Source organism: Colossoma macropomum, unplaced genomic scaffold (assembly GCF_904425465.1).
Source record: "Colossoma macropomum unplaced genomic scaffold, Colossoma_macropomum, whole genome shotgun sequence".
Classification (NCBI taxonomy): domain Eukaryota; kingdom Metazoa; phylum Chordata; class Actinopteri; order Characiformes; family Serrasalmidae; genus Colossoma; species Colossoma macropomum.
The window spans coordinates 22,110,690-22,131,245 of NW_023494799.1; the positions used below are offsets into that span (position 1 = coordinate 22,110,690).

Below are 20,556 nucleotides of genomic sequence, written 5' to 3' on the forward strand. Positions count from 1 at the left end.
CACACACAACGCCAAAAATAAATAAAAAATTGAAAATGTGAAATATTCAGACAATTTTTTTCGCCTCAAAACTATACACACCCACCATGTCACAACTTTTTTGTAATGTCACACTGTTTTTTACGCCATGAAAAAAAAATTAGCAGAATATATATTTGCTCCTCACAAAACAGACAAACTGTGACAGCATGCAGGATGCTTTCCACTGCGGAAAAGCAAAAGGAGAACGGAGAGGTCCTCCACCTCATTCAGGAGCTTAAACTTTGTGTTTTTACGTATAGCTGGGATCTCAGCTTGAGTTGATTTTGGAGATGCAGCGCCACACGAGACAAAGCACACAACAAACAGGCTGAATGTATTTAGCGCAAATAAGATCTGATTCTTTGCTCCCAGGAGAACAGACAAGCGGTCACACTGGGCTACTGTCCATTTTGGAAAAGTATAAACAGTGTGAAGAGCTTCACTTCATTCAGAAGCTGAAAGTTCTTCCACATTTCACTTGAAGTTTGCAGCTCTGTTTAAGCTGCTGTTGGAGATTCGGATCCTTTTAAAGTTTGTGGAAAGTTTTGTTTGCTGGAACACAGTTTGTCCGTCATCTTGACTGTTATGCCAACAGCAGAGGCAGCCGTGATTGTTGAGTGAGTTTTTGTTTGCAAAAATCGAACAGAGTATGAATAAAATAATGTTTCATTTTTACCATCCAAAAAAAAACACGCTTAGTGGTCATCAGTAATTCATGTGCCTGAGTCAATAAATCACACACACGTTCAGTGTGTAACGGCCTTAACACTGCACACTGAACTCACATATAAAACTGACCTCACCAAAACACCCCACACAAACCAGTAGGCTGTGTCAAGTCTAATAGCTCAGTTTCTTTGGCAGTAATAGAGTACAAATTTAAAGGGGAACTCCAACATTTCTCTTTTATTAAATAGCTACCATGTCAACAAAGTCATTTAAAAGGGTTTGGTGTAAAATGCTTCATTCTAGAAAAGCTTACTGAGTCACAATTGTTTGCAGTGGTGGTGATAGGAACCAGATGTCCACCTCTAAAAGCCCCCTCACAAGAAGTTGATGGTTTTGAATACACAGCCTAATGCTTGAGACATTGTTTTACGCTAGTTTTGTAATAAAGTTTTACCTAAAATATATTTTAACCAATTTATTTTATTCCATTCATGGTGGAGGGTGTTATACGGCAAAATAGTCCCAAAAGAAAGCTTATTTTTTCAGATTTTCCAATATTGTCCAATCATTAAAATTACATATAAAAACGCAGAAAACACATGTAGGTTCAGTGGAGTAAATAAAATGGCTATATTCGCATCATCGTTATCGGCACCCTTAGTTCCACAACCACTGTTAAGAAATCTGAGTCAGTAAGTTAAGAGTAAGTACATATCACTGCTGTCAGCACAAAACCCTGTACGTCCAAAATGGTAACTTTACAAGAAAAGGAAAAAACATACTTTACTTTTAATGTAAGACAATGGAACCAGACATTTTTCCAAGTAATTTTGGTCCATTCATCATGAAATTTACAAACAATGTAAAGGGCAACAGGCATTTTCAAATTATGTAAACAACTGAAAACAACAAAAACGGATATACAAGTTTTTGTTCCGACCACCCAAATAGTACCTGCTCTGTGAGGGTCCATGGGGGTCCTGACCACTGAAGAACAGGGTAAAAGGGGGTTAACAAAGTATGCAGAGAAACAGCTGGACTACAGTCTGTAATTGTAGAACTACAAAGTGCACTTATATAGTACGTGGAGCTGATAAAATGGACAATGAGCGTAGAAACAAGGAGGTGCTCATAATGTTATGCCTGATCAGTGCATATCAATCACTGAACTATACAGATTCCCTGCTTTAGAACCTTTTAGTTTACCATAGAAGACAACAGCAGTGCACTTTTGAGCTAGTTTTCCACAGCTACAGTAGGTCAAAATATATTCTACCAAAAAGATAAGGGGACATATTTTTATTAATTATGTTCATATTTTAATTATCTTCAAGAATGCACATTTCAGAGGTCTAATGGCATACATCGAGTATGCTAATTTATGAGAAGTTTCCAAGTGAGCAAAACTTCTCTGGCTCACTTGTGGGCCAAATTCTTGGCTTTGATCTGGCTCAGTATATGACTGGGTCCTCAGTCCAGATACACACTGTAAAGTGAGTACAACGAACAAATGTGGCCCAAATCTGACCCAACTACATTGTTGGTCCACAACATTTATGCCAGAACTGTCCTACAGATATAAACCACAAGCTTCACAGCATCTGGCCCCCATACGTAACATCTGCTTGGAAGTCATCATAGAATCAGCCCAGAACTGTCTGATACCTGGGCTGACCGGTTACAGCAGTAGGCAAAGATGGACAACAGTAATGTTTTTTTTGCAATTCTTATTCATTTTGTCCCAATTTAGACCCGGAGTTTCTAATATGGGGATGATGCCGATTACAGAATTAACTTCAGAGCTCTATTCAATGTAAAACAAAAAATAATATTCATTCAAACTTAGTACATTTGCTTTGTGACAGTGCTTACCAAATTTAATCATTTTAAAAGTGGACTGGCATAAATACAAGGATATATAGGCACCTCAATACTCACTATTGGCAGATACTTGAGGATCAGGTATTGGTATCGCAAAGAGGAACAAGTATCCTTATCACAATACCAATACTTTGTCCATATCGTGCAGCCCTAACGCAGGTAGAGAAACCTCACAGGCATAGAATGTGTTAAACATAAAGAGATAAGAGCGGTAATCTTTTATGCCGTTGTGAAAAAAAGAGAAAAGGGTGATGGGCTGAAATGGTGTGAAAGAAGGAGGAGTGAAACAAACAGCACACCATGGGACTGAGAGAAGGAGGGATGTGGAGGAACGCAGCACGACAAAGGATGTTAAAAAATAAATAGGGCATGACAGGAGGAACAGTGTAGAGCAAAGAGAGAGAGAGAGGGAGAGAGAGAGAGAGAGAGAGGAATGCAAAGACTGGTGCAATGCTGTCTGCTATGATCTTCTCTCTACACAGCCACACAAGCAAATGCTTACAGTGACAGTTTGGCAAAAACACAAAATTCACTGGGCAATATGACAAATATATATCGTCATCATGAGAAAATTGAGGCTCTTTCACCCTGTGCTAAACAAAAATGCTCCAAACCCAATTTGTTCTGTCTTATATCGACTTTTCCACCAAATGTACTGGATCATCTAATTTAGGTCATTAGAAAGTCCAAATATGAATGTTGTTACATGCACACTAACACTGCTATGCACTAAACTGACATCATATGACTAACTTTACCAGAATAGCCCACACAAACCAGCATGCGTTGTATCTAACAGTGTTGAAGTAGACTTTTCCTTTCATGCAAAGTCCTTTCAATGCGCAGCAGTGTTAGCTTGTAGCATTATTTCTATCGACTGCTTACTGACCTTGTAATTCAGAGGATCCAGAATATTGTTTACTGCAGGATGTGGAAGAGGCTATTTTCGAAAACGTCTATTTTTCCCCTCATAGAGAAAAACAACTTGTACCCAGACTATGATGCCAACTACAGAATGCACACTTCAGAGGTCTAAACACATACATTAACGAGTATGCTAATTTATGAGAAGCTTCCAAGTTAGCAAAACTTGTATGGCTCACTTGTGGGCCAAATTCTTGCCTTTGTTCTGGCCCAGTATACAAATGGGTCCTCGGCCCAGATACACACTGTAAAGTGAGTATAACTACCAAATGTTGCCCAAATCTGTCCCAACTATGTTTTTGGTCCACAACAATTGGCCCACAGATATAAACGACCATATGTAGCTGTACAACAACGCATGAATAACATCTGCCCGGTAGTCAACCAGCACTCGCATATGAAAGCCAGGATCGGCCCGGAAATGTCTGATACCTGGGCTGACAGTTTACAGCAGTAGGCAAAGATGTGTAGAGTGACTGATGAAGCTGTTCAGCAGCTATGCTAACTCCCAAAGCAATGCTGAATGTTGTTTACTCACCATTACCACAGCCAACCACTAAGCTAGCTAGTATGGTAGGTAGTAGACTGAGAGCTTTCTTGGCTTTGATATGGCCCAGTATACGACTGGGTCCTCAGCCCGGATACACACTGTGACGTGAGTGGCCCAAATCTGACCCAACTACATTGTTGGTTCACAACATTTATGCCAGAATTGTCCTACTGATATAAAAACGAGATAAAACCATACAAAGCTTCACAGCATCTGGCCCACATGCGTAACATCTGCTCGGTAGTCATCAGAGAACCAGCCCAGAACTGTCTGATACCTGGGCTGACTGTCAACCACTAAGCTAGCTAGGTCGTAGGGGTGCGGGAAAAATCGATTCTTAGATGCATCGCGATGCGGACGTGAACGGTTCTAAATCGATTCACAAATGTCAAAAATCGATTTTCTAAATATTTAATTTATGATGCAATGTTGGCGGAACGCAAAAGGCGGAACTTGGAAGTGCGGAAGTGCAGCGCCCGGACAGTCTGTGGCGGCACACGGATGAGTGAGAAATCCGACCGGCACCCTCTGCATTAAAAGCCAGGTTAGATCAGGAGTCACAACCCAAATGATAAGAAGAGCCATTTTGTCCTTTCAACAAAAATCAGATTACCTCGGCAGCCACAACATTTATGTCCAGTATGTCTCAGTATGTGCGAATGTCCTAGTACAAGTTAGGTTAAAAAATATAAACGAAAACGCGGACTTACTTCGCTCTGCTTTAAGCTTTAGCTATAGCCGCTTTCCTCCCATTTCCGGCAGAAAACTTTTCTTCAGAAGTAGATCAGTTTCTCGTAAAATGTCTTTCAACGTTCAACTGTTTTCCGAGGCTGAAGTTGCTTCTCATTCTCCAGCTTCTCTTTCGAATTTTCCCGTTCCACGTTAAATTCTGACTGAGGTACCGAATGTAAATGCGGCACCATTTAAGGTGGAACGGGACAATTCGAAAGAGAAGCTGACTTCATCTTCACAACTTTTGTGTTTGACAGTCTCTCGTTGCAGATTTAACTTACCAGGAAACCAACTGAACTGCTTATAAATGCGAATAACGCACCATTGCTATGTGACCTGCAGTCTGCACGCCGGTTCTCAGTCATTGCAAAACAGGGCTTTCGTGCTATGCTGCACACGTCCCGTCTCAAAGATATTTTACTGACACAGCGGACCCCCCTCTCGTCTCTAAAATGAACGAGACCAAAACCGAAGTTATAATATCACTGAATTAAACAGGTAGGACGGCTGTAACAAGTGCTGCGTGGACTTCTATTGCCACTGGATCTTCTATTGCGTGGACTTCTATTGCCACTGGATCTTATGTCACCCTAACAGCGCATTTTATCGCAGATGAGTGGCAGCAGCGCCTCATGTGCTCCAAACAAGAGCAGTGAATGAGAGCCTTCCAGTTCACTTGCCACATCATTTCCATTTGATTTATTAATAAAAGATATTGGAAGTAAATTCATTATAGATCATTACAAATACTTTGTCAAGATAACAAGTCCTCACACACTGAGAAAATAGAAATCCTGTACAGAAAAAAGATGCATCGATAATCGTTTTAAAATCGCATCGCAGCCCTTAGAATCGTAATCGAATTGAATCGTGAGGTGCCTAGCGATTCCCACCCCTACTAGGTAGGTAGGTAGAATGCCAGGAGCCAGCACATTTCCATAGTTTCCATAGCTACAGTAGGTCAGAGGGCAAAATATATTCTACCAAAAAGATAACTTCAACAATAACCTTACCTCTTACTCCAAAAGAAGTCAGGACATGTTTGCTGTCTTTAGTTTTGCACTGTAGCTATGAGGCTAATGCAGCTAGTAAGTAATGCAAGGTTCAAGCAACTAGGTCATCATGAAGCTAGCATGCCATACTTGCCTCTGACACCGTATGACATCCTGTTATCTATAAAAAATGACTTAAGTATGTCACATAGCCAAAAACAGTAGTAGCAGCTATGCTGAAACCTGACTTTGGTCCATTTTATATTTCTTTCTCTGATGTTTACTGTCACTTTAGCCTTTTCCCATCAATCGTGAATTTTATAGCGACATCTGTAATTCACAGAATCAAGGTCGATATGAGCAGGATTACATTACCCCACATAAGCAATAAAGCTGGATATCAGCAACTAATAGCCATCATCACCCACAGCTAAAGCTAATAACAGGAGCAGCTGAGCATAATCACTGGAATCAGTTATTTTCTGCCTGTCTGCCGTTACGTAATGAAAGGTGAAGAACAGGATATAACACCAGCTCTCGATCTCAGTCCTCATCTACCACACCTGATTCATCAGCTACTTATTAAACTCTTCATAAAGTGGGTCATAAGTGTTAGATAATGGAAAGCTTTAACATGAGCAGAGAAACCGCTGCATTGCACAGCTGGGATAAAGACTCTTTTAGCACCCATGCAGCCGTGATCATACCGACTGAGATGTGCGAAGGAATCTGGATGTGGATCCAAATTCAGTGTGGAACATTCACAGCTGTGCTTCAGCACTCGCCCACGTGTCTCCACCTAAGTGCTGATATCAAGCTTTTGACCACCAATACGTACTAATACAGGCAGTGCACAGCAGTGAAAAGCTGACAGCAACCCTGACATGACTGTGTGTAACCCAAAATACCAATCAGGGCCTACAGCAACCTACTCAGAACCTTAATTCAAAGAAATGTTATGAATAATTCAATACTGAGCACTACAAAATGTAGTCAATCAGTAAAAACAGGTTTGGTGTCTGAAGTTGGCTTCTTTAGTTTTAGCCCTGGAGCTACAAGGCTAATGTAGTGAACAAGTAAATATAGCATCAAGTAGCACGGTGCTAGCTGCATGCCTAGATCATCACATACTCTGCTCCAAACATGTCGAGCTGTTAGGTAATCCCTAATAGACTTATGATTTGTTTGTGTGTAGGCCTGTTGCAATCATTAAATAATCGTCTGATTGCTATTATTTGTGCTGATCGCAGTATTTTTAAAGTGACAGCATTTATTTCCCACAGTTCTTAACTTTCAGAGTCTATGTAGCAACAAACAGATTGTTAACAGGGTACATTTTCTTCCATTGGATTGAGGCAAACACATGTAAATAAAGAAGCTAAAAACACAATTATTGAGGCACATTATCCCAAAGGAAAAAAAATCTTCCTTATAATTGTCCCAGAAAAATAAAGCAGATCTCAATATTATATTAATAAAGGATCACTGATTCCTGAACTGTTTCTCCTAAACCTCCCTGATTTCACTCTGCGAAGTTCTGGTGATGAATGAGAAAAATATGAGTTCTCCTTCTGCACTGACAGATGACAATGAGATTTTATGATCTTCTTATGGAGATATTACTCAGCTGAGACTGGGCTGAGATGAGTTAGACACTTAAGAGTTAAGCCACATGTGTGATAATATTTTGATCAAAATAAGAAAATCTGAGTTTTATTTTTCAGGAGACAAATTTCAGAAATGAGAAAGTGGCTAAAGTCTCACTGATTTCAAACTGGACCTAACTGTGTCTAGGAGAAGTACATGAGATGAAGAGGAGATCTCATTTAGAGAATTTTTCATCTGAGATGGATTTTACAACAACAACAGAAAGTTCTAACTTCTGACTGGTGATAATGTTTCATTATTTGATGTTTGTTAACGATGCCTTTAGAGGGCAGCGATGAGTAACGTTTGCTTATTTGATGTTTGTTAGTAACACTTTTAGAGAGCAGTGGCAACATTTGCTTTTTTGTGCTTGTTAATGACGCCTTTAGAGGGCAACGGCAAGTAATGTTTATGGGTTTGATGTTAACACCTTTAGAAGGCGACAGTGAGTGACGTTTGTTTATTAGATGTTTGTTAATGACTCCTTTAGAGGGCAGCGATAAATAACGTTTGCTTATTTGATGTTTGTTAGTAACACCTTTAGAGGGCGGCAGTGAGTAACATTTACTTATTTGATGTTTGTTAACATCTTTAGAGGGCAGCTGCGAGTAATGTTTGTTTATTTGATGTTAACACCTTTAGAGGGTGGCAGTGAGTAACGTTTGCTTATTTGATGTTTGTTAGTAACACCTTTAGGGGGCGGCAGTGAGTAACACTTACTCATTTGATGTTTGTTAACATCTTTAGAGGGCAGCTGCGAGTAACGTTTGTTTATTTGATGTTAACACCTTTAGAGGGCGGCAGTGAGTGACGTTTGCTTATTTGATGTTTGTTAGTAACACCTTCAGAGGGCAACGACAAATTATGTTTGTTTAATTGATGCTTTTTAGTAACATCTTTAGGAAGTGGTAAGTAATACTTGTTTATTTGAGCTGTTTCCATTGTGGGAACAACTAAGTAACTAAGTAAGTCAGACACCAGACCTGTCTTTGCTGATCATGGGGTAAAACTATGTAGACTGGATTTTTCACCAAATGATTGCTTTAAACATCCTTGTTTATGCACATACAATGTCAGTGTGAGTTTGGCTACTGAACTGAAACAAAATAATTCACTACACTGACTTCAGCGTTGAGGGTTTTCTGAGGGCGATTTTGCACATTCAATTAAAAGCTGATTAGGCTGTGTCCCTTGTTTCAGAAGTCATGTGTGATTTGGGCCTTTGGGAAAAGATGTAGCTTTTTGCCAAAACAATTCTGTCTGACACCGTCTTACTGTGCTTGTCCACATTAGCAGACTCGATGCCATGTTTGATATGTCAGCGATCAGGATGTGGCTTTCACAGCTTTACCTCAGCACAGGCCTACCCCTGGCTGTGATGTGATTGTGTATGATGTGGAAATCTCTGACAGAGCTCACACTGAGCCACTTCACTGCAAATCAGACCGCACTGAGAATCATATGGGTCACATCACAGTCAGCCGCATTAAGCTGGACAAGGTCAACCTCCAAAATAGCATGCTCTCAAAAAAATCATTTTACTGGATGCTGGTGGTGGACGATGACAGTATGTTGTCATTACTGTGATTAATTACATCACAATATTCTTTTCTGAGTGTATGATGAGTATGTACAGAACTAGAACAATGCATGGATCATAAAAATGGCAGATTTGGGCCAACTCTAGGGAACCTGTGAACAACACTACCACCACCCCCCAGTGTTTGAACGGCTGACTGGATGTCCGTTAAGCCATAATTGTACTTTATTCACTCATTTTAACCAGACCTGTCAAAGGGTCAGATTTGAGCAAATAAGACAAATGTGATTGATTAATTATATAAAAGAATGTGATTAATTATACTGAATTATTTTTATCATGTTACAGCCCATATCACAATACTTCATAACATTTTCATGACATGTACTAGTTTTTCCAGCTGATGCAGACACTAGCAGGAAAATATTTAAAACATACAACCAAAAACTATGAGCACGACGTCCTCCTCTCTGCCTTCTTTAATAAGTACCAGTAAAATATGTTTTCCTCATTTTAAAGCAATTAAAAACACAAGTGCGCCAGCTGAAAACTCACGTAAATGCACTGCTGCCCGTCTCACTCTGTCTAGGCTCACGTGATGCTCGTTGTCAAGGTAACTTCTACACTAAGTGGGGCTCTACACATGCGCGTAACTTTGAATCGGATTATTTGTATTGTGCAGGCAAACAGAGATTTTCATCAGGTTGTTGAGTAGAGTGAGCATATAAACACCTCAGTCTTAATCTGACTGTATTCAATCGGATTGGCAAAGGTCTTTGCATGTAAACACAGCCACTAACAATATCTATGATCTGTATTGTGACAACTCATCATGATAATGATAAATGTGGCCATCACGCCCACCTCTACTGGACTGCAGTGTGATATTTTATGTTTTTTATGTGGATTTAATGGTTTTGCTCTATTTTAAACATAAAAAGGGTTCAAAAAATTCCCCAAATAAACTACTGTTTCCAAAAAAAAGCTTTTAATCACTCTAGCAAGGGTGTGTTTACAGGGAGAGTTAAGAACTAATTAAAATTATTTTAGGCCAAAATGATATTTATTGGATCATCTAAATGTCTTGATTTATCCAAATCCCCAAATAGAAATCTGTGATTGGTCAAGATGCTCACAGCACAGAAAACAAATATCATTTAGTCATTGGTTAAAAGCTCATTTGTGCACTGGTAGTGGTCTGTGGTGTCAGTATCATGATAACGATGAACAAATAGCATACTGTGCAGCTATAAAAGTAGCACAATTTCCACTTCAGAATACTTTTGTTAACATATCAAAATATGACTACATCAGCCTAAGGCAGGCATTCCTACATGATGAGCTAAGAAGTCGGTAATATTTTAACACATCAGTTTGTGTTTCGCTTAAGCCTAAATGTGTCTGCAGGGCGTATGCACTGTTCAGGCATTCACTGAAGTACGGCCGACGTCATTTTTGTCCCTAAAAGTGATTCAGCAAAGCTGATAATAGCAATGACGCTGCAGGTATGCATACCAGACCAAAAAAAACACACTGCTTTTATAAAAGGCGTGGTCTAGTTTCCACCAAAAGCATACACACCCGCACACACGTATACTGCTGTTGCAAAACACGCCAACCTTAACCATTGTGCACACACTCGCTTTCAACACTACACTTCCTCATTTACCCCCAGTGTCTGTTACAAAGAGTAAAATGCACACTGTCTTCACACTGCTGGACCACCTGCTGTCCACAACCAGAGGGCTGCAGAAAAACACATAGTACAAAAGAAGAGAGTAATTTAAAGGGCCAAATCAAACGTACAAAATTTTCATCTGACCCTTGATACATGATATATACATCACAATACCACACACACACATTATCTAAGCTGCTTAGTTTTAGCACTGCAGCTACAAGGCTAATGAAGCAAGTAAACATGTAAAGGAAGCTTATACCCCACTAATTAGCTTTGTGCTACCTGGAAGCCTGTGTGGAGGTGTTCAGTATCTCTAATAGACTTGATTATGTGGTTTCTGATACAGTATGACACACTTTTATCTATAAACATGAACTACATATGCTGTGTGCATGATGCTAATTGGTGCCTGAGCTGTCGTAGTTAGTACCTAGCTAGCTAGGTAGCGTAGCAGTTGGCTGTGGTAAAGAAGAGTAAACAAAGCTGAACATTGCACTGGGAGTTAGCAAAGGCCACAGACTTCAGTATGTCTGTGCTTAGAGCTGTAAAATGTAAGCTTCAGATGAATTAGCATATCATCATTTTTATATAGCTTGACATCGTAACACTACCAGAACCCTTTTTGGTGCTACATAATTCAGTATTCAGTAAGTTTATGTAATGTAAAATGTAAGCTTCAGATAAATTACCATGTACTGGCTATAGTATGTTGTCAGCTGTCACAGAAAAGCAAATTTGTGTTATGTTTAATTTTTTTTTTTTTTCTCTCTGGTTACAGCCACAGGGGTCATTATGGCTGCCAACTGCTGGTACATTTTCCATTACATGTTAGCTACATTGGCCTCGTAACTCCAGTGCAAAACTAGAAGCAAACTTCAGACCCCAAACATGTCTTAGTGTAAATAAGTGAACACATCCTCTCCAGAGAACACACTTCTGCACATTTTAATGCTAACTGTATATTTGCTCAATTTCATGTACGAGGGAAAATGAATACAACATAAAATTTGGTCTGTGCAAAAGTTACAGCACACCCAGACAACAAGCGTATATCAGTCTGCTGGCTCAATAAGGTCACCCCCCCCACCGCCCCCACCGCCTCTGCGTTTTAAATGCACATAGCAGTCTTTCATTTTGGAAAATAAACTAAGACAAATATTACAAAACATTGAGAAGAAACAAATTAATGATGACTAGGCATAATATAAAATGATTTTGTTGAAAACACTGTGCTGGATATAGCTGTAGAACTGGATTTATTTAAGATATTTGTGTTAAAATTATTTATTTAACTAATTCACGAACAACAATGGAAGAAAAAAAAAAAGGAAAAATGAGTAAATTGGACTGTGAGGGCATTTTGTCTAATATTCTGCTTAACCACAAGTGAGCCACCCAAAAACACTGAGCAAAAAGCCAGTGGCCCACTAGCCTCTTGCTATCTGGAATTGCATATTTTATGTTTAATATGATCAATTACATTTGAGCTAAAAGGGGAAAGCTATGTAAAAAAAAAAATTAACTGCGTTAAGAACAAAAAGTCTGCCCAATAGGAGGAACGATAAGGTTCTTATTGGACAGTTCTCAAGTCCTATGACTAAGTCCTAACAGGAGGCACTTCCTTTTGGATGTACACAGCATGTCTGTTTACACAATGAGAGGTTCCAGCTAAAACAAACAAGCACAGTAAAGTTAAATATGCACTTTAGTGTAGATCTACTTTCCATTCAACAGGAGTGTAAAGTTTGGGGACACTTCGTCTTCTTTGAAACTGGAATTTTCCCACTGTTACTACTCAATTAAGTAAAAAAATCCCTGCAGGTGTTTAAACCACGTTTAAGCAAAGCAGCTCTGTGCTAATGCTTCAAGTTAATTATCCTCAACACCCTGCTTCCTCTAAACGAACCTGTTTAGAGAATAATATGGTAAGATGTTGCAACAAGATCATTTGTATTAAAGTGTTTGGTGTAGTAAGCGTGAGGAGGGGTTGTATGCAGCATTATCAGAGGAATCTCTCCAGAGGCTGCGAGGCTAACCGGGCCTCATCCCAGTCTAGTTCAGTCTGAATTACAGTAGATCAGATACGCGCTCTCCATTTCCCTAGAAAAAGCACCACAGACTGACATACACTGATTGTCTGCTGATTTCCAAACTTATTATCTTCTCTACTCTCTATCCAGGAAATAGACCTTTTAAAGCAGCACTATATATGTTTTTTTGGTAACACTGAAAAAAGTATCATTACCAAGTGAGGAGAATAAAAACAGGCTAAAATATGGTGAGTGTGTCCTGCTGCGAGTTGCCCTGTAAAGCCTGAAATAATCATTTAAAAGTCAGAGGCGGGTCGGAGTTTTTCATACCACGTTGTACATCTTACATACTAACGTCTCATGTACAGGCTTGAAAAGAAGGTCCGGCTCGATGTTTAGGTCCCAAATGATCTCAAAATCAACATTATACTGATGAAGATGTGATGACACTAGCAGATCATCCTCAGAAGATGCGCTCTTTACCAACTTTTGACTGAGTTCTCTTTAAATTCTCTGTCGACTTGCTTACAACCATCAGATACATCCATTCGTGGGGGTACGAAGCATAACAGACAATATAAAGCATTCAGCTGCACCAGGGAGGTCTCTAAATCACCAAATGTTACACAGTGCTGCTTTGAGGGGTTCTGTTTAGGGCCTCGTCATATTAGAATCATATTGGTATCACCGGACAACTAAAAAGAGAAAGTTATTAGCACTGGAGAAATATTCAATGATGTGTGTGTGTGTGTGTGTGTGTGGTGTGTGTGTGTGTGTGTGTGTGTGTATATATATATATGTATGTATATATATATATATATATATATATATATATATATATATATATATATATATACACACACACACATAGCTAAAACATTGAGGCCAGGGGTCGGCAACGTGTAACAGAATGAGATTTTTAGGTAAAAATAAAATAATCCTCCTTTGCAGTAAAATAAAGCTCAGGCTTCCTGGTTTCCTGATACGTTTCTGCAACCAGAAACCAGAAAACACTAAAAAGCCGCGAAGCTGAAGTCAGTTTCTCATTTACCAGCTGCTCGCTCGAATTCTCCCGTTCCACCTTAAATGGTGCAGCAATTACATTCTGGCACCTCAGGCACCATTTAAGGTAGAAGCCGCGAATAAGAAGCGACTTCAGCCTCGTAAAAAGTTGAACGTTGAGAGACATTTTACAAATAACGATTTTACTTTTGCAGAAAAGTTTCCTGTCGGAGATGCGAGAAAAGCAGTTATAGCTGAGCTAAAGCTTAAAGCAGAGCAAAGAAAGTCTGTTTTCGTTTATATTTTTTAGCCTATACTAGTACATCAGCACATACTGAGACATATTACAGACATATACAGCCAAGATGGCAAAATGGACATAAAATGTTGTGGCTCCCAAGGTGGTTTGATTTTTGTTGAAAAGACAAAATGGTTCTCCTTACCATTTGACTTGCGACCCTCGGTTTATGTGCTTTTGTCTACTGTCTTTGCACTACTGTTTTGTTGGTATTACACTATTGGTATAATGAAAAAGTTGAATTGAATTTAATTGAACTATTAATTGAACTATTTATTTAAATTTGGTGGATTTTAAACAGTTTACAGCACCCAGCAAACAACACACACTGAGATTCTGTTCTCTGTCACTTCCACGAAAACTAAAACTGGTGTTTGGGACAGCAACACGGCTCTACCGGTATAAACAACCCATCTCCCAACACTGCTGTTCAAACAAAACACCATCCTATCAATTCAGTTTATCATCATCATAAATGCACTCCTGAGTCCCTGTGGAGAAAAGCTGCATCACTTCCATTAAACCCATCTAACATCACAACCGCAAGCTAGACGCTAACGCTAATGTGTCAGTGTGAAAGCTTTTGCATATCCGTCTCTGTCTCCAGCACTTCTGAGTGTTTGTGCATCTGCCCGATTCTGTAACATGCTGCAGGAGCAGCTCCACATGCGTCACAGCGACGGTCAACATGCAGTCTGACGGTCACAGCTGACAGCTGAGGAGGCTTTTTCAGTCCGTCTGCAGCAACTGAACGTCTTAAAGACTAAATACTGGAATAATGAGGGGGGTAACGGACTGTATCAGTATGGAGGAACCTAGAGGTGGGCGATATGGCTAAAATATCATGATACTTCAAAGACATTTTTACATGATGTCACTATATTTTGTCAGACTTATGCACATGTTCAGAAAAGCATACTGTACTGTAACATAATTTATCACAATAAAGTTTATATATAGTCATATTGTCCAGTCCTGTAGTAAGCTCTCTCTCTCCTCTTTCTCTCTAACTCCATATATCAATCCAGCTAACATGTTCTCTTTTTCTCATCTATCTTTCCCTCTTTCCCTTTCTATCTTTCTCTCATCTCATTCTTTTCATCTCTCACTCTTCATTTCTATCTTCTCTGTCTTTTTTCTTTTTTTTTATCTTTCGCTCTTTCTCTCATCCAACTTTCCCCTCTTTCTCTCATCTATCTTTCCCCTTTTTCTCATCTATCTTTCTCTTTTCATCTCATTCTTCCCCCTTTTCATCTCTTGCTCTCTCTTCATTTCTGTCTTCTCATTCTCTTTCTTTCTCTCATCCAGCTTTTCTTTCTCTCATCTATCTTCTCTTTCACTCTCTTCATCTCGCTCTCTTCCCCCTTTTCTTCATCTCTTGCTCTCTCTCCATTTCTATATTCTCATTCTTTTTCTTTATCTCTCGCTTTCTATAATCGATCTTTCCCTCTATTTCACTCTCGCTCATCCCCCTTTTCTTGACCACTCACTATTTCTCTCTCATCTATCTTGTCTTTCTCTCTTTATCTTCAGGTTCTTTCCCTCACTATTCTCTGCATTTCTTTCTCTTTCCCCATCTACCTTGTTCTCTTCCTCTTCCATCTCTATCTTCTCCTTTTCTTTTCCTCTTTCTTTATCTCTTACTTTCTCCATCTAGCTTTCCCTCTTTCCCTCCCCATCTCATTCTCTTCCCCCTCTTTCACTTTTATCTCTTGCTTTCTATTCATCCTTCTCATCTTTTACTTTTTTCTCTCTCATGTCAGTCTTCCCTTTTTCTTTCCTTCTCCATCTCTTTCTCTCTTTCCCCTCTACTTCTGTCTCTCCAGTGTTCTCTTTTTCTATTGCTCTCTTCATCTATCCATTCTCTGTCTTTCTCTGTCTTCATATTCTTTCCCTCTCTCGTCTCTCTATATCTTTCTCTATTTCTTTCTCTCTTTCCCCATCTACATCTACCCCTTTAACTCATTTCTTTATCCCTTGCTTTCTCTCTATCCATCTCTCATCTTTCACTTTTCCCTCTCTATCTCTTTATGTCAGTCTTCCCATTTTTTCTTTCCTTCTCTGTCTGTCTTTCTCTCTAGCGTTCTTCTTTCCTATTGCTCTCTTCATCGATCCATCCTCTCTCTTGCTCTCCCTCTCCCTACCTATCTATGTCTCTCTCCCCTCCTCCCTCTCTCTCTCTCCCTATCTGACACAGATGACCACTGTCACCCCCCTGAATGAATGAGAGATTTGCTCTGAACTGAAGAGGCATCAGTATGCGTCGTTAGTTACCCTTCTCTCTCTCTCTCTCTCTCTCTCTCTCTCTCTCTCTCTCTCTCTCTTTCTCTCACACACACACACACACACACACACACACACACACACACACACACATATATATACAACTACACTACACACATACATGTATGTTCTAAATATTTAGGGACACCCTGTAAATGGACAGCTTGCTCAAAACTAAAGACCTACCAGAGTACATCAGTATGCATCCCTTACTATCACAATGTCTCTTTATCCATCTATGCCTCTCTCTCTCTCTCTTTTACCTAAATGACCAGCACACATGCGTTCCAAATGACCTCAGAATAAACAGCTTGCTCAGAACTTCTCAGCTATCAGAGTATCAGTATTAGGGATGCACCAATATGAGAATTGTGATACGCCAAAAAATGTTCAGGTACATATCTGGTGATGCAGATACATAAACATTTAGAAAATATGGAAATTGGGACGACAACTGCCTGGATTGGCATACAGAGAAATGTAACATTCATCTGGATTACAGACACAGGAAAATGAATAAAATATAGATATTTTAGTGCAATAAAACTCAGCAACACCTAAACATTCTGCTCTTCTGGGAAATAAATACATCAAATATCGATTGGAAATATCAGTCAAACTTACTAAATCTCAGAAAACTAAATATTATGATGCATATCATGTATTGTGAAAATGTCTAGAAGCATCATGATATAATATTTTTGCCATATACACACAGTGAATGGAAGGTTCACTCAGAACTGGTCAGCTATCTAAATCTATCAGTATGTGTCTCATTCCTCCCTTTTTGTCTGTCTGTATCTATCTATCCATCTATTTGTCTCTTCCCCATCTGTATCTTTCATATAAACTCTAAGGGCTTCATGAAAAAAGACTAGGTTTAGTTTTTGACTAAGCAGCAGTATCAGTGGTGTTCCACTATTAATAATCACATTTAGTCTAGGATTAATCCTGGTCTTGGAAACTGGGCCTAAACGATCAATCCACTTTCCCACAATCATACACAAAGACCTCAAATGACCAGTGTCACCTGTGAATGAAAGGCTTGCTTAGAACTGGACAGCTATCAGCATAAATCAGTATGCATCCCCTTCCTCTCTCTCTCTACCCATCTCTATCTTTCAGACCAACTCTAAGGGCTGCTTTCAGCTATATCAGTTGTGCTTCAAAATGAACAATCCCATTTAGTCTACATAATAAATGCACTTTCCTATAGACATACATTCACAAATGACCAATGACATGAATGAAAGGCTTGCTCAGAGCTGGACAGCTATCGGAGTGTGTCAGTATGCATCCCCTTCCTCTCTATCTGTAGTAATTAGGCTTAATATAGGTCTTAGGCTTAAGGCTTAATCTGGGTGTTGGAAACCAGCCCTAAATAATCAATGCACTTTACCATAGACATACATTTACAAAGTACCAATGGCATGAATGAAAGCCTGGATGTCTTTTAGCGTATATCAGCATGCATACCCTTCCCTTTCTCTCTCTCTATCCATCTATCTATCTATGTCTCTCTCCCCATCTCTACCCTCACATAAAGTCTAGGGACTGCTTTCATGAAGACAGACTAAGCTTAGTCTTGGACTAAACATCTATGTTACAATTACAATCTTATTTCGTTTAGGCTTTGGCAAAATCTGGGTCTTAAAAACTGGACCTGTGTGATCAATGCACTGTCCCATAGACAAACTTATAGACTCCAAATGACTAATGACATGTGACGAAGACTGGACAGCTATCAGCATATCTCAGTATGCATCCTCTTTCTCCCTCTCTTTCTCTATACATGTCTCTCGCCCCGTCTCTGTCCCTCATATATACTCTAAGGGCGGCTTTCATGAAGAAGGACTAAGCTTAAACAGCTACATCAACAACCTGTTTTAGTCTCAATGATAAATACACTTTTCCATAGACGTAAACACAGACCCCCGAAATGACCAATAAAACGTCTGTAAATGAGAGACTCACTCAGAACTGGACAGCTATAAAAGTATATCAGTATGCGCCCCCTTTCCCTCTCTCTATTCATCTATCCATCACTCTCTCCCCATTTATATACCTCAAATAAACTCAAAGCGCTTCTTTGATGTACAAAAACTTGGTGTAGTCTTGAACTAAACAGCTACGGCACAATTAAAATCCTATTTAGTCTGGTCTTAGGTCTAATTTGGGTGTTGGACACCAGCCCTAAATAATCAATGCACTCTGCCATAGACATACATTTACAAATGACCTATAACGTAAATGAAAGACTGGACAGCTTTCAGTGTATATCAGCATGCATCCCCTTCCCCTCTCTCTCTATCCATCTATCTTTGTCTCTCTCCCCGTCTTTATCCCTCAAATAAACTTTAAGGGCCGCTTTGATGAAAAAAGACTAGGCTTAGTCTTGGACTAAACAGCAATGCCACAATTAAATTCCTATTTAGTCTAGTCTTAGGTTTAATCTGGGTGTTGGACACCAGCCCTAAATGATCAGTGCACTCTCCCATAGACATACACATAGACCTCAAATGACCAATGACACCTGTGAATGAAAGGCTCGCTCAGAACTGGACTGCTATTAGAGTATATCAGTATGCATCCCCTTACTCTCCGTCTTCAGTCTAAGCATAGGCTTAATCTGGGTGTTGACAACCAGCCCTAAATGATCAATGCACTCTCCCATAGACATACTTTTACAAATGACCAATAACGTGAATGAAAGACTTGACAGCTTTCAGTGTATATCAGTACGTGTCCCCTTCCTCTCTCTCTCTCTCTGCATCTATGTATGTCTCTCTCTCCATCCCTATTTCTCATATAAACTCTAAGGGCTGCTTTGATGAAGAATGACTAGGCTTAGTCTTGGACTATACAGCTATGTCACAATTAAAATCCTATTTAGTCTAGTCCTAGGCTTAATTTGCGTGTTGGAAACATAGACATAGACACCGAATGACCAATAAATAAAACACCTGTGAATGAAAGGCCTGCTCAGAGTATATCAGTATGCATTAACACCCCCCCCCCTCCTCTCTCTCTCTCATCCTATCCCTCTATGTCTCTCTCCCATTCTCTCTCACTGAATGAGCACTGACACTCCTCTAGCAGCTGATGTGCACCGTGTACTCCAGCATCCTCGACGACACCAAGAGTAATAATAAAGAAATAAACCTCAAAATGCCATGTTTACCTGTATTAGGTGGGAGTCTTCCACAGCCCCTCGTGCTTTGCCTGTTCCTCGCGCTCTCCCATCCTCCACGAATCCAAAAACGGGACCACGGATCCAAACCCTAACCTGAACACCCTGCACACACGCTCACACACACTCACAGGGCCTTCTGCCGTCCCTTATACAGTATACAGACCCCCCCACCCCACCCTAAAGCACACGCACGCGCGCGCACGCACCAACACGCCCAGAGAGAGAGCGTGAGAGAGAGAGAGAGAGAGAGAGATCCGGCTCAGTGTGCGTGAGGCGTCAGTGGAGCCGCTGCGTCCCAAACGGCGTTGATATTTTTCTTCTCCTCCTCCTTTTCCTTTTTTCCTCTTCTCCTTCACCAGATAACTGTCGCTTCATGCCACCCGGAGCAGCTGGAGCTGTCGGGGCAAAGAGCACCACCCCATTCCCCCTTTTACTGCCACCGAGAGCCTCCGCATAGCCTGCGTGGAAAAAAGCCCAGCCCTGAGAGAGAGTGTGTGTGTGGACCGACAGCAGACCCCACCGAGCGAGCCGAGAGAGCGTGTGCGTGTGTGTGTGCTGTATTCTCTCTGGTGTACCCTCACACTCCTCCTTTATTTATTTATTTATTTATTTGTATTTATAGCCTGCACGCCTGTATTCTCAGCGCTAGGATCCGCACTGTGTCCCGTTGCGCCTCACGCCGCTGCGCTTTTTACGCAGTGACGTTATCCTTCCCTCCCCGCTGAGCCCCTCCCTCGCGGTACATTCGCTCGCTGCCTGCGTCACCGGCGCGCGGACCCGGAGGGAGGGATTGGGGGGGGGCGGGAGTGGGGGTTGGAGTGGCGTCATTTCCCGGGTTTCAAAATAAAAGAGGGATAATTCATTTTTTTTTGGGGGGGGGCAATATGACCTAATATGACCCAATATTTTACTGTTATGGTGATAAGTTATGCCAATACGCTTTCCTTTTATCGTGGATATATACTTAATTATATTCCAGATTATGTCTGAGGTACTGTGGTTAAATATAATTATTGCATTTCACACTGAAATACTTAATATAATTCATAAATCTGGTCAATCAAATACTGTATTCCATTACTGTTCTGGTTGCTACCTCAGTGAATACTAGGT

General features: G+C 40.2%; 1 protein-coding gene across 2 annotated transcripts in view; it reads right to left on the reverse strand.

Moving 5' to 3' along the window:
• dagla (diacylglycerol lipase, alpha) overlaps positions 1–20,115 on the reverse strand; it is a 72,039-nt gene extending 51,924 nt beyond the window's left edge. For both annotated transcript variants that reach the window (XM_036585986.1, XM_036585985.1), the window contains exon 1: positions 19,432–20,115. The gene's annotated coding sequence lies outside the window, so the exon portion shown is untranslated. The remainder of the gene's footprint in view (positions 1–19,431) is intronic.
• Between the last annotated feature and the right edge of the window lie 441 nt (positions 20,116–20,556).